We start from the raw sequence: 16,491 nt of genomic DNA, 5'->3' as shown, positions 1-16,491 counted from the left end.
ACAGATTGTGTTGGACTGTAATTCATCAGGCCAGAAAACGTACTCTAATTAATGCTTATGTTGCTTTTTGCTTATTATGTAACAAGGTAGGCTTAAATTTAAGCTACCATGACACGTACAGAGAAATTCTCGTATGCTACATCTGCTCTGAAACGATATCGACTTTCTTTTGCTTTAACAAGCATGTACTTTATTCTCATTATGATCCTAACTACAGTAGCTTTGATTTGAGGACATGGTTTCCATATGCAACAGGTGTAAATAGCAGTTGATAGATGGACCAACAAATTAAAATAGATAGTTGTCATTGTGGATGTGAAGCTCATCTGTCACTGACTAATATGGTTATGTTTACTTATCTAATGACGATTTATTTAATATATAATGTTTGCAATGATAGTGGTACATACACTCTTTGCAACAATGAGCCACTGAACATACTAGCAATCCAGCCAGTGGGGGGAAACACATTTTTTTTATCATGTATAGTATAGAGTATTGGACTTTTGAGAGGCAATTTAATAAATTATACGTTCTTGCTAGGCTAACGTTATTTGTTTGACAGCAAACAAATAATCTTGTCATTCAATATTTAACACATTTACAATTCTACTATTGACCACACACTATAACTGTATGACTCGTATCTCCGTTAGAAATGCCTTCACTTCCTGTGCACCAGACAAACCCTGTAAAAACCAAACAGACACTTGTATTATTCACAACACATGTACATTCTTAGTGGTTTCAGATAAATTTAACATATTTATTAAGCACCCGTGTCATTATCTGATTTGCTTTAACAATATTTGTGCACATCCCTCAGTGTTTCAAAGTGTTTTAGATTGGACTGACTCTGTTATTTGTTGGCTCATTTCACACTTCTGTGAGTGTGACGCCGAATGAAAGACAATTTTGCGACGCTTGTCTGAGGCGGGATTAGGCTGGATGATATACCGTAATTAACTTTTCTGTCTTGTTGTCACATAATGCGAAAGTCTCATTAATCCTTGGAGACATTCCAAAAGTTGCGGACAAATTTCCGGTGGAGATAAAATACTCTGTCTCTCTCTCTCTTTGTGTCTTTTGCAGGGAGAGAAAGCAGCTGAGGGTAGAAATTAGGGAGTGTGTGATCAGTGAGCCATTCAGCCCAGGTCACTGGTGTCTGTTCCCTCAGAGGCAGGCGTGTGTTTGCGTTTGTGTGACTGTGTGTATTTGTGTTGAGCTTTTCTTGTCTCCACATGGAAATATATCCAGCAGATCCCAGTGACAACAGACCAACACATACAGTATTTCTGTTTTGGTAAATGTACAGCTGTGAATTGTAAGCGTAATTGACTGTAATCAGGCTGTAATTGATGTGGAATTTAAAGAGCTACTCCTGTATGTTTAGATATTAGATCTGATCAATGTTCGTCGGGACCATGCGTCATGTGTCACACTCCACTGATCTGCAGTACAAGTTTCAAGGAATCAATATCCTGATTACAGAGCTAGTGTTACACTATGGTGCTGCTGTGGGGAAGCCTCAGGCCAGCATGTCCTGTTGACTCTGTAGAAATATAATGTCTCAGCCATGCATAGAGTGTCTTTGCATGCACGTGTTTGTGTGTATGTGTGTGTGTGTGTGTGTGTGTGTGTGTGCGCCGATCGACATTTGCTCAACATCAGTTTATTTCCCCGGAGACTTGGTCCCATGTTGTATATGTTACAATGTTCATGTATGTGTTGTGTTATCACTGTGTAGACGTATGTGTGTGTTTACAGTACTCTGTTATCCATCATTCATGACCCAGTGTAAAAAGTATCTTTTGAAGAGGTGATTCCTTACATGGGGGGAATCACCTCTATGTAAGGATGGCTCATTGTTGCAAAGAGTGAATGTAAGACTGTCTTCTCGGAGTTATGTCAATTCTATGAACTTTTTTAATTCATTCAAAGTAATATTTACTTAATTTGAGTGGGCTTTTTACAGTATTGATTGAGATACAAACTTCACAGCTAGCATGATAGAAGTCAACTATTTGCTGTGACTGGTGTCTCCATGTCTGGACGGTAGCTTCAGTTCACTGACCCTCTCGTGCTTTTTCTAGATTTTGTTGTAACATATTGTAATTTGCTTCATTTGTTGTCAACATTTTATCAGGCCGAATATAATATGCAAAGCATTGCCAGCAGGCCAAATAAAATAGAGAATATGTTTTCCTAAGTGATTGTCATATTTTAACCATCTTACTTTCAAACAAAATTATCTTTCCCCCCAAAAAAGTATCATCTACATGTGTCCATAGATGCTTTCCCCACAGATTTCCCCATGTATTCTTAAATATATGTGAAAAACTGAAAAGGAGATGTTGAGTTAGCTATAAAGAGGTGAGCAAGACTGAATACTGTATGTTCTCTTCTACTAGTGTGGCTGAATTAGGCTTTCAAAGAAATCAGCTATAAGTTACAGTATTCCCTTAAAATATTCATAGTCTAGCCACACAAACAATACTATGTTGATGGTGGAACTTCACTTTATTACTTGATTATATATCTAATTTAAGTCATACAAATATAAATTGTTTTCATAAACGCATTTAATACTGGAAACAGTTGCACGAGGTCATGTACTTTGACGCTCCGGTGGCCTACATAGAAAAGTTAGTTCCAACACAGTCCAGATTAAATTTAGATCTTTTCTTGTTTGGGGATCATGCACCGCTGAACAATTTGCTTTGAGCTTCTTCCGTCTCTTTTGGAGTAAATGAGTAGTGTGTTAAACATCTGGAGCGATGCACTCTCCGGTGATAGAGCCAACCCGGTGCAGCTGTTTGCTAAAGACACCCTCTGTCTGCTAAGTGGTATGTCCTGAAAACAGCCAGTCCAATATGTTGAATACTATCTGTTGGGATTTCTCGGAAGACTCCATTTATGCTCTCCAAAGATGGGATGGATGAGCATTTTAGTTGTTCGTGCGCACGTGCACATGTGCACACACGCACACATACACACAAACACACTGACACAAACGAATACACATTCCCGTGTGAACCTCTACAATTTCACTTCAGAGCAATGAGGGGCTAGCGTCTGCCTAAGCTAACAGGATTTGATATATTTATACATTTTCTGTTTTCATGTTTGGATGATTCATCTATCAGTGGGTGTCCTGTGCCTTGATCTCCTTCCAGATTTTTCATTTTATTTTTCTTTAACTTTTTCCCTCCTCATCTCCAATTACTTCTCTTCTGCCTTTGTAAATTAATTTATTGATTTTCACATTTTGAGAAATAAGGTTATGTGGCTTTTAACTCCGGTCCAACTCCCATCCTCATTCTTTGTTCTTGTTTGCTTCTCCAGTCCAATCCAAGCACAGCCAAAAAGTCAGTTGAGTGATTCGTGCAATGAGCGGCTTGTTCGATGTTATTACTTTATGTGCTTTGGATGTGAAACCATTTGTCATTGAGTGTCTGTTAAAAACAGAATGATTGCAAAACCATCATTAGGCCTGTGGACCTGTGCTGTCAGCGAGCATCTGGTTTTCTGAAGTGTCCTTGAGCAAGACACTAAATCCTTTGTAGCTGCAAGGGGGCCCTTATCACTTATATTGTCTTTTTCCCACTGGGAGCCTGACCTTCCAACAGCAGGGCAAAGATAAAGAGGATTCATCTGCAGTGATTAATTAAGTATCACATCAATGACACATATTCTTAGTTGGCTTTTGAAACATCAAATGTGACAGATATATAAGCCCAACTGATCCAATGGCATGCGTATTAAAATTAATTAAATTATTAATTAATTGAATTAAATAAGCCAATCTCATAGACTGTTGCTCTATCTCCAATCTATTAGACTGATAGTCAAACGTTATTTATGTCCACAAAAACGTATACTGACATCCATGGTTCCCAGAGGATGTATATAAAATGACCAATCCTCCCAAGAGAAATAACTGTATTGATTTACTATTTAATTGTTTTATTTAATTTTAATGAAACCTTTATATAAATGCAGCTGTCATCCAAAAGCAGGTTAACCTTTTTTTTTGATAGCAATAGTTATCAAATGCTAAACTGAGATGGTGACCGTTAGCGTTCTCCTTGTGAGCATGTTGGATCTTAGCTCATCGCAGTGTGAAGCCAGACTATAGCTTCACAGTGCTGCTAGCATGGCTGTAGCTTCTTGAGCTTGTTCAACTGTAAAATGTCCTGCTGAGTACCAGCTGTACCTTGCTCTTTTTGTAATGTACAGCCTTTTTACATTCAGGTCCTGGATAAAATGTATTTTTATGTATGACATTACAGTTTGGAAGATAAAGATAGCGCAATATTTATCTCTATATACATTTTAAGCAATGGTAAAAGATAGTGGTTTTAGACTTTCGACAGCATACCTCATCCTTCTCATCCCGTGTGCTTTCTGTTTGAATCACTCTGCAGGATTTCGACGACTTCATCTTTGCGTTCTTCGCCGTTGAGATGGTGATCAAGATGGTGGCTCTGGGGATTTTTGGCAAGAATTGTTACCTTGGTGACACATGGAACCGCTTGGACTTCTTCATTGTACTGGCTGGGTGAGTTATGCAATTACACACACAATAACACATGCACAAACTCACAGGTGGCCAAGCATAACCATGCAAAAACACTGGAGGCTCGCACAAGGCACGATAGGCACTCACATCACACACATGCAACAAATTTCAGCAGTAATGTGCAAGTCAGGGAGTGCGCGGTCAGAGTCACGAACAAAGAGAATCCAGAGTGTAATAGATTTTCAAGCTTGTAAATGTAATTGTGTCACTCGCTTCCAACAAGCTGCAGGGGTTGTCATTAAAGACATTTACCCCAAATGTCCTGTAAAAGCCTTTGAAGTAGAAATTGGTAGCAAGTTTCCAGTGCTAAGAATCTGTCAGAACAGTGTGAGAGATCAGATTTTAAGAATTTAGAGTTTGTCTTTTTTAATTAGACCCTGTTCTGCACATATAAATCAATAAACACAAACACACACACACACACATACAAACACACAGTAATTTGATTAAACATGTTACAGAACATAGCCTGCTGGTTTTGATCTGACATTTTCATCACACTACATCCCCTGCTGGTTTTTAATGCCGTCCTTCTGCCACAGCTTCTGTTGTCCATCAGTGGGAAGAGGACACATTTCCTTCTGCGTGCGTGCCTGCGTGCGTGTGTGTGTGTCCTTAAGCAGCAGAGATGATACACTTCACTTACTTTTTTTGCGGTCATACACCTGTGAAGCATATCATATGGGTTTACTCTTAGCAGCACCTGTTTTCTATAGAGGCTGCCGCCTTGGTTTTCTCTGTGAGGGAAACCCTGAGCTGTCATTCATTTCATTCCTTTACTTCGCTTTTCTGTGCTTCTCTCTGAATCATACACAGTTTAAGCTGTTTCCACAAGAAGGGACTAGAGGGGAAATACCTTAATGTCTGGTATTCAGGCATTAATCTATTGAATTAGGAGAAAACTAATTAGAGGATGTTAAATGTAAGATACATTGTATGTACCTGCATATTGATGAAACTAATATATATCTGGGGGGAAACTGGGTAATTTTAACAGTGCAGAATAGGACATACTGTGTATGTGGATTGTGGATCAAGCCTAATTACATGAGGGTTCTTTAGAAACAAGTTAATTCTGACTGTAGCTGGTTGCAGTATGTTTCATGTTCCTTTAACTATGGATTTTTCTGCCAACATATTATGAGTTATAATTTGTTTTAAATGTCTGATAATAGTGAAAAATGCATTTTACATGTAAACATATGTATACATATATACTTTTGCTCGTGAAAATACATTACAAATTATGCTGGGTTCAGCTCACGTTGTATCTAGTGTCTACTTTTTAATGGAGGTAATTGTATCATTTACTTCAATGCGAGAGGGCTCCTGCAAATGAATGAATCTAACATCCCTATGTACATAATTTATCATTTGGTTAAACTATTATTTTAACAAATTAATATAGTTTTGTAAGATACCACATCACATTGACACAGACAACAGGAAACCACAATATGATATAGTGGGGGCTTGCTAGTCAGTGCAGTCGCTGCCTCAAGTTACTCAGTCACCAAAAGAGATTGGTGTATCAACTTTTACCCGCAGTCTGTACATCAAGGCATTTGTAAGATCAACAGTTGTGCATTCTCTGCCAGTAATGTGCCCATAACTGCAGATAGATGCCATGACGGTGTCTTACTAAATGGCTTCCTGTGTTTAATAGCACACTCTTTGATTTGTATTTAAAGACACTGCCCTCTTTATTGATTCAGTTTTATCGCGCTCATCAGGTTTCACATGCAGCTCTGTCACTTCTCGAACGCCCTTGTCCAGAAGAGGCCTGCTTGATTTGCTCGCCCTGATGCACGCAACCTCCCGTGTTGTGTGCAGCCTCGACAGATCCTCATGTCAACATTAATCCTGCCTCCTTTTTTATCACCAGCCTGATTTTTGAAGTCACACTTATGGGACCACATTTCATTTCATATCTAAAAGGTGTTAGCATTTGTCATTGAGTAGTGCAATATCCGCTGTGTCATGTGCAACTGAAAACGGCTTGCACATGTGTCAGAGGGTTCCGATCCCAGGTGAAGATATATGGACTAAAGCAATATCTATATCACATGCTTGACTTCAGAGTGTAACATTAATTGAAAGTTCTGCACCGTTGTTGCTGTTTCTTACGACCAGCAGTGTGTGCACCATGCAACTGTGTATCTTCAGATGGAGTAAGCCAGGGACTATTATTACTTCCTCCTTACTTTCCCCTCACCAGATTTCCCCTGTCACTCTCCGCTCTGTAGAAATGTCACAAAAATAATTTATGGAAAAGGGGGAGTGTGTGGGTATCAGTGCATGAACAATATGGAGCGTGACAGCAAACATGGCCGAGGAAATAAAGTCTGTGTGTCATGGGTTGCACCATGTTGCCATTTTTGAACAAATTAAAAAGAAAAAAAAAGAAACTCATCTTTACAGGGAGCCCCCAGCCACACGTAGACAATGGTTACCTTGGTAACGGCTGGTTGTCGAGCATTTGATACATCCTGGCAACAGTGGTTAAGTGTGCGGAGGAAGGCTCGGATGAACAGTTTGTTTGCTTCCAAGACGATAATTACAGCTAAGCTGCTTTTTCAGCAGGTCTCCGATCCTAATCACCTCTCTGTCAGGAGCCAGACAGAAAGAACTGATGGAGGGATGCCTGTACGAAACAGGTGGAGTGTGGAGAAAGAGATAGACTAGTGAAATGTGCAAGTAGGGATTTTTCTGCCAAATGAATGGTGGGAGGAGGAAGGAGGGATGCTGTGCTAGACCTACATGAAAAAGAGAAAATCAGTAGATAAGAAATTTTTCTTGTGAAAGATGAAACTCCCACTTGATAAATGAAATTCATCAATTCACATAGTGTTTAAAACTCAAATCATTTCGCAATTGCATCATCTGAAAAGCCCTCACTGGCAAGACCCTTTTGCCTGATTTTCTCATGTGGTTCACCTTATGTTTTTTTAATTCTTTCTCATCTATCGACTCACCTTTTTTGGTCTTTAGCTGCAGTTGTGTGAGGGGTGAAATAGCTAATGACATGCAGCGACTCTGGTTTGGATACGGTTTTCAAATTAAAAGGCTAAATCATCCGATTATTTTGGTCATATCAGGGGGAAAAAGCTGCCTGTACCCTGGGGTAAGTAAACTCAATTACATTTTAAGACTCAGTGCTAGATTGACTGACTTGTTAAGTGAGTGTTTTCATTTATTTATGTATTTATTTATTGATCGGTGCAGTGGAGCCCCAGTCAATAGCTGAGGGAATCTAAACAGCAAACTGTGCAGGCTTGCTGTAGCAGACAGGGGATCCTATCCCTCACACATCGATCCGCCTCTGCTCTCTTTCTCTCTGTGGCTGGATTCCTCCTGAAGAGAGACAGAAAGAATAATTGAGAAGGAAAAAGAAAGAGTGAGTGCGGAGTAGGAGGAAGGGTGACAGATTGACAGAAAAAGGCAGACAAAGAGGGAGGAAGAGAAGCAGAGACTATTGGGTCGATTCCTTCATTGGACTCCCTCAATATTTAATCTGGTCTGATATTTGAGGAAACCTCAGATGAAAATACTAATTTTGTTTGTATCGGCCAGCTTTGCTTTGAGGCTATGAAACATGTTGAAATAGGTCATTCATAGTAGGTTATCAATAAACCACCTCTGAGTCTAAAAATCTGCTTATCCAAGAAACAATATTCTATGTAAATTTGTTCAGAGTATTGTGATGAATTCTCATATATCACAACGAGCTGTTATAATTGCTGAAATTATACAGCGGCAGTCATTCAATACATCCAGTCATGACATATTACAGGCCTTCATTCACTACCCACTGTACACTGCATCCCTTACTATACATCTAACAGTATAATTAATCAATGGTTTAAGAAATCTAAGCTTTTGGTATCTGTTAGCGTTTTAGACTTATTGACTTATAGCTCATTCCTGTTGCCTTTACATATGAAGTGATAAAACCGTTCCAAACAATTTAACCATCACTTCACACACTTCCCTGCATCCTTTACGTTGGCACGGTTGTTAAGCAATACAAGACTATCTGATTATTATATAAATGGCAACGGTGGTAGTGGAGGTGTTGCATGTCCCAGTGCTAATGTAAAGCAGAATCATGTGAACCCCTGTAGTTGTTTTGCCAACTCTTTAAGGCATTTACCAGAACCTTTTGCTGTTGTTGAAATCCTTGTGTTTTATGGTCGTTTGCCTGAACTATTGGCTTCACTGGCCTTTTTTATTTGAAGAATCTTTAGACGCCAGAAGATATAACATTATTCAATAATTTTACAAGGAATTCAAAGAAAAGTAATAGATCTGAGTCTGCGGCCATACTAGCATCTCTATGAGGCTGCACTTAGCTTAAATGTAGATTTAAACAAATGCTGACATCAGCATGTTGTAAGGCGTATGTTAACCTTGAGTTTAGTTAAGTTTAGTTTTTTAGCCTGCTAATCTTTGATAGCATGGGGATGCACTAAACACAACGTGGAGCTAAGGCTGATGTCTTCAGTCATTTACCAAAAATACTGTTTAAGTAGTTAAAAGTAAAGTTGAAGAGCATCTGATGAAAAGTGACAAGACTGTCAAAGCTCATCAGAAGGATTCATCCCCAGGAGACCTTCGACTGTCATGACTGACAGTATATAATTTTATAATAAGTTCTTCAAGGAAAGTCAATCTATGCAGACACCTCAGGCATCTCACGTACTTCAGACCTGGCATACACAGTATATACAGAGTGTTCCAGAGATGGCAGATAAAGGTGAGAGGTTTATTGTTTGTTTATGTTATCTGCCAGTTTTCCTGATTGTGTTCTCTTTCTCTCTAGGAAGGAAACATATACAGGAAGCTTGGTCATGAATCTTGAATATTAGAATAGTCTCAAACAAGGCATAAACTGCACAGTGTATCCATTATCCTGACCATGAGCCCAGTCATGCAAGGCAATTACATGAATGTATCAATGTATCATTATTAACGTGATACATCGATTTTTTTAAATACAAGCTGAGAACCTTGAACAGGCTTTAAATATTCAACACATTTGATTGGATTGAGTGTCACTGAAGAAGGTGAGAGAGGAGCCTGAACCTAATCCTGAGCGTCATCTCTTCTCTTGATTTATTGATGAGTGTTTGGAGAAGATCCAGCCCAGTCTAGGGGACAACTGAAGGAAAAAAGTGAGTAGTGAGAGAGGATGAGTAGAATAAGTGATGTTAGGAAAGATTTGAAGAGGAGGGGAGTGAGAAGAAAAAAGTGTAACAACGGCTTGAGGTTAAAGTTTATACAGGTTGTGTAACCAAACCAAGGATACATCCATACAAACATGTTTCAGTTTTAAAACCGATACAAAAAAAAGACAATATCCGTCCATATGAGCTTTTATAAAAGAGCTGATGCAATGTCTCTTTAGCAATGAATTGACAGCTAGCATTGTCTGTTAGCACGAAAGCCTGTTTTGTTTGACCTGAGTATGAAACCAATTGTTGTCGTTATGTCGATTTTGCCAGCAGCAAGCGTTGGGCATGCCAACAGTCAAGCGATAACGCATCCAATACGTTAGTTGGCGAAAACAAGCACAAAGACAGAACATCACCCAGACATGCAGAAACTTTAAGTGTACTATTTTGGGGATTTAAGTAGAGTTTTATCTGTGCTCGAAACGCCAGTCAGGCAAGGTGATACATATCTCCCACTCAAACCACTTTTACATTACACATTTACTCACATCTCTGTTCTGTATAGGTTATTTTTGTCATAATTTTGGGACAGAAAACAGGCAGTTTACTTGAACGACCAACAATTCCTTTAATTTCAAAGCAGGGTCAGCAAGAGAGAGAGTGAGATGCTATTGTTGTTGCCGTCCAGACAGAGGGGACACAGACAGGATACAGCATCCATGAGCAATGATGGCCATTAAACAAACTGTCCGCTCTCTGTGAGTTCACAGTTAGCAGCACTAGAGCTGTTCTTGTCCTGGCTGTCCTTATCCACCCGGGCTCTTTTTCATTAGCTGGATTATCTCTGTGCTGCAAGTGGGTGAGCAGATCAGCCATGGATTATTAGTCGGGGGTGGTTGGTTGTGGTGGTAGCGGGGTTTCATGGGAGTGAGTGAGTGTATGTGTGGGGGGGGGGGGTGCTGGGAAGAGAGATAAAAGATCTTAAGCCCAGCTTACTTTCTCACCTACATGCACCTGGCCCCTACCTCCAAAGTCCGACATTGGAAATGAATGGATGGAAGCTATATGACCGCCAAACAAGCACTTCTGATGGAATATAGTGGCACCTTAAGGACACATTTTAAAGACAGAACAGCCTTTGTGTTAGTCAGAAGACACAACCCAGAACACACTACCGCCAGTTACTGTAGAACCCAGTTCAAGTGGCACTGGAGCATAACAATGACCACTTTAAGAAAGGCTTGTGAGGTTCATTTTATACCATTGATGTTTCAGAAAATGCCTTTTACAAGAGTTTTAAGACTGGAACTAAACTGGCCGGTTTCAAGATGATTCACGACTATAAAACATTTGATTCGGTGCAAAGCAAATATTGGAAAATGCTGCGTACAAAATAAATTTAAGAGTTAAACAATTTACCCAGTTTTATATTTATTAACAGCTTTTCTCGCACTTGCAGTAGTGCTCCCTGATCCTCGCAAACAGACTTTGATGTGTAAAATCAGCGAAGTTACCCTTTAAAGCCCATTATGACTGATTTCAAGTGGCCAAGGTATCAGCGGGATACCAAGCTCTGCAGCTTTCAAATAAAACATGCTTGTGATTCGTCGAGAACTGAAAGAGAACTTCCCTCAGGCAGAATCAAATTCACAAGAAAACTGGTTTGTTGAGTTTGATTTTGTTTGACCTTTTAACAATTGGTTTGAAAAGAATAAATCATATGCAGGGAACACCCAGCGGCTGTCGACTTTTGCAAGGATTTTTGAAGACATAACTTGCCACAGCTTCAGAATAACGACTTCCTGGAGGTAATGATAGTAAGCACAGATTTTTTTTTCTACAGTCAGTATTAAACATCAACTGCTTTCATTAGTGTCTTTCCTTTTTTAGAGTAAACTGTACCTCATTGCCCAATAGACAGACAAAGATAGAGGATGCAACAATGGCATGTTGTAGTAAGATGTCTTGTTTGGTCGAGTGTTTGTGGTCTTATCTGAGTGCAGTTTTGTTTATAAGACCTATGACATGTTTGTGTTTGGGGCGCAGGGAAAATGAGAATTCCCTCACAGTATCTGACTGTTGCAAGAAAAAGACAGATATTCTATAATCAAGCATGACTGTGAAGAACAAGTTAGTTAACATTTGGGTCAGATAAGCAGCAGAGTGGGTGGATGACAGGACGTGTTGCTGATGAAAGGGTTTCAATCTGATTCAGCACGAAAACACTCCATCTGTCTCCGCTGTGTTCTGTCCCCTCGCTCCACATCTCAGTGATGATACTACATACACGGAAATTAATTTTATCAGACTTATGTCCTTGTAGATAAAAGCAAATAATCTTATAAAGGGGGGGGGGGGGGGTCATCACTAATGTGAAGGTCAATAGAATGAAAGGACAAAACTTGATGTAGCAACAATCACTATGTCATTACCTAATTTGGTGAAGACAGTGGGATCAAGTGGCCTGTTGTCTGTGACCAAACTAAAAGACGCTGCAAGTCTTTGAATAGTTGAAGGACACAGACTAAGGTGGATTTATCACCATGACACATTTTTCATTGCACACATTTACTGATAATATAAACGGCAAAAAACAAATGCAGCTTTGGAAAACAGATTTAATAAAAAAAGTATATCCTTCAGACATTGATTTTAGAGAGTCCCGAAGCCATTTGTCAGTGTCCTGTGCAGCCAAGCTCAATGCTCATCTTATCAGTTATTCAGCAGATGTATTGCTCGTGTTATTTAATTCAGCAACTGATAAAACAAACACCCCGTCCTCCGATCGAGACAGAAGTTGTCGTATCCATTCTGCTTTCCTCAGTCCATCCGTCATGATTTGCATGAAAATAGTCAAATGTAAGACCAAGCCAGAGAAATGATGACAGAATAAACACCAGTGAGATTCCTTTAATAGCTCTCTAACCATTGTTTTTAGCTAGAATTAGCGCTTATCGCTTGCTCCTTATCCTGTTGTCAGACATGGAACTGGCAGCCACAGTCAACATTATAAATGTGCAGTGGCTGCAGGAAGATGGATGGGTGGAGTGACTAAGATGGACACAAGATGGACACACAGATAGATACAAGCGGAAAGGCAAAGGTTAGTCAAGCATTAGACTTGGGCTGGATAGGGTCAAATGTTAGACACTGTCAAACATTGCTGAAATGTAGTTTTTACTTTTTGCCCATTATAGGTCTGGGGAGCCGTGTGTGTGTGTGTGTGTGTGTGTGTGTGTGTGTGTGTGTGTGTGTGTGTGTGTGTGTGTGCTCGCTCCAGGTGTTCCAAGCTACAGTTGCCTTTGTTTTGGAGGGTAGTTTTGCTGGAATTTTGTATGTATACCATTCATCAGGTCCTTGGCTGATTGGCATGAACCCACACATTCACCCTCTGAGATAACAGAGGACGAGCTAAGAAACAAGCTGTCTACATGCCCAGGAGAACGTGTGTGTTTGTGCTTGTGTGGTGTGGTTTTGTGTAAGCTCTATATTATAGTGCTTTTTAATGCTTGACTTAAGTGAATATCATAACATTATTTTGCCGGTTTGACCTTGTAAGGATCTTTCCATATCAGGATGTTCACGTGTATCACATCTGAGTGTGTATGACAAGATTTAAAAAGAGTTTTTCCTCCTGGACTCCGTCCCCATGTGTAGATCTGCTTTGAGTGCTTCAGTTTGGGAATTCTCCTCACGCAAACTCTCCCTAAGGTTGGGCCTCCCCCAGTCCACTTCTGCTTCTCATTTCTTCGTCCTCCTCCCGCTGCCCTTACCCGTATCAGCATCATCAGCACTGGCATGGACTCTGACGAAAACAGCGCACGACTTCCTCTCGTTTCCAGCGTTTGTTTGATACACTCCATTTCTCCTAGGCTGTTTCTTCATTCCAGATGAGGCGAGATGGGTCAGTTTTCACTCGGCGAACCGAACTTCATCTGGCTTTCATCAGGGGCAGCAAGTGTTTTTGCATGGACTATTTTTCAACAGACATCATTCATCATCCGCTTTTGAGATTGTTTATGTGACTCTGTCCGATGAAAAATTACCCTAATATTTGTATTGTATTACTCTGGGGATTTATAGCGTGTTTGTGGAACTCAAACACGAGATTTCCCATTGGAATCCTAACAAAGTTACCATAAATTCCCCGTAGAGACTCTACTGCTCAGCACTGAAACTGACATTTATCGTAGCCTTTATCTTCTGCTGATATTTTTCAAAGGTTTCTCATGTTGTTCTAACTAATCAGAAGCGACATCATAGATGTTGTTAGCAGTAGCACGTGCTATAAGAAGATAAAACAGCAGCTCAACGTTTTGTGAAATGCACTTCTTTAGGTTCTTGCAGAGAGATGGCTCACATTTATATCTTGTTTATAAGACTTTATCGATAGTTTAGCTTGGCATGGCACAAGCAAATTGAAACCGATGTAAACAGCTAGTCTGACTTCATATGATTGTAAGACAACGTGCCAAGGTGCTAAAACTCAAATTTTTACACATTGTATCTTGAGTGGTTGTGCTTTACAAATCTCCATTCTATCTAATAACAATAAAGCTTATCCTGTAAGAGTGGCTGGTCGCATTTTCATGTTCATGTTTCTGAAGTGCCCCATTCAAAAGGGGATGGTTCGTGAATACTTCCTCAGGCTCAAGCGCAAATCTGTAGGAATCTTGTTTTGTTTTGGTAAAAGCTGAAAGTATTTCCTTTACAATAACATACATAATAGATACAAGCTGCAGATCTCTAGTGCCAAGACACTGGAATCATGGAATAGCTTTGAACTCAAAAGATTTAATGGTTTCCAAATTAGTTCATTAATAAGATTGATTTTCTGTGCTTGAATTATTAATGATCACCTAATAAATGTTGCTATAAATCTTTGATATAACCATTGATTATCATTGATTGGTAAATTATTTCTTTTCTCTGTGGTTGCTTGAACTGAAGCAATAGTGAATTAAAAGTGATTGCCATAGACGGACTGCAATCGCTGTAAACAAGATATCCTGAGCTTTAGAGATTACCTTTAGTTATCCTCAAGATCTTCCCTGTTAATGCAAGTAAGACATAAAACTGTTTGGTTCTTCTCTCCTTCTTGTGAATTGACCTTTTAACTCTAGTATTAGTGAAGTGCTCCTTAATGTTACCTCGATTTCTGGTTCAATAGGGTTTTTCCTATTATACTCTTGGTAGGGTATTAACATCTTTACTGGAGTATCTAGTTGTTTTTTCCTTCTTAGTAATTTGTTTTCATTCATTTTGAGCTGGACGTCCATGATAGCCTTTGCACAGCTCCCTGGGTTTGGATGATTAGCTCTCTCTACTGGTGATCGGGCGGCATCTCTGTGCTGTTCTGTTGGCTGTTTACCCATTTACCTTCTCGCTCTGGCCTGCAGGCCATTTGTCAGCACTTTCTGTGTGTGTGTTTGTGTATCTGTGTGTGTAAGGGATAGAATGTGTTTGCCTGTTTCAGTACTGCTTTGTTGTAGTAATGTTGAAAGTGTTCAAACTGTATTGGGACACCCTTAAGTTTTAAAGGGAACCACTCACACGTTTGAACATTCCTTAGAGGAGTTTCTTGCACTTAAGGTGACCGATAGGCTGGTCCACACACAAACACACACTCACGCATACACTGTCAAACATGTGTTGCGAATTTGTCAGACAGACACACTTGGGGTCGGTGCGAGGAGGGAATTCCTTCATCTGCACGCCCCTGCACATGTGCTCAGCATCTGCTCCACACACACAAACGTGCAAACACACAAAGGAGAGAGAACCATTGTGAGAGGAGATGATGATAAATACTGATCAAGAAACAAGAGAAATTGTTCTTTTTTTCTGGCGTTCCACAGTCTCGCTCTCCAAGCGCTGTCCTTCTAACCTCCCATCACAGCCTGAGAGAGTCTCCAACGAGCTGCTGGAGAGGCCGTTAAGACTAAGCCGTCTCAAGGTTACGATGCACACTGATCCGATGCTTCTCTTTAATGTACTGTGGAAGCCAGTCCTCCTCTCAGTGACGAGTGATTCGCCCGCTCTTGACATTTTAAAAGGGGATGCATGGATGCCGTTTGCTTCTTTGAAGGGTGATGAAGGAAGGGAACATGTGAATATCAGGCATGTTTGCCACACAGACATTGTTGTGCTCTGCATACAAGCACATGCAGAACCTTCTCTGAGGTCCTGGTTAAGGTTAGGGCACTGAGCTAATTGAACATAGACCTAACGGAGTCAGGACATTTTGTGAAAAGTGAGGACATTTTGGCCGGGCCTCATTTTCTGAGCGATGTTTAAGGGGTTGTTTGGGGATTAAGACTTGCCTTAAGGGTTAGGATTTGATTTGGGTATTGGTAAGGGTGGGGGGCTTTGGAATGCATGATGCCAATGAGTGTCCTCACTATGGTAGAGGTACTCTGTATATGTGTGTCTGTGTGTGTGTCGTTTCTCCAACTCTCTGGACCTGTAGCTCAGTTAGCTTTGGAATGAAAGCATACTGTTTGCCAGAACACAAAGAATGTAAATCCGGGACTTCAGAGGATTAATTACCACTTACCCAGAAAGAGAGGCAGAGCATGTAATACATATGATATATAATTAGGTACATGATATTGCCTTTGTGTTTTTTGTGTTTCTAATCCCAGATGATTAAGCAGGTTCTGCTGTGTGCGCTTTGGTAGTAATGAAATAATCAAATTAGTTGTGTTTACACATGTTTTTTCTCTCTCTCTCTCT

The sequence above is a fragment of the Platichthys flesus genome, chromosome 20 (assembly GCF_949316205.1).
Source record: "Platichthys flesus chromosome 20, fPlaFle2.1, whole genome shotgun sequence".
NCBI classification, from domain to species: Eukaryota; Metazoa; Chordata; class Actinopteri; order Pleuronectiformes; family Pleuronectidae; genus Platichthys; species Platichthys flesus.
The sequence above is the reverse complement of the archived record's forward strand: the minus strand, read 5'-3'. Positions refer to the sequence as shown.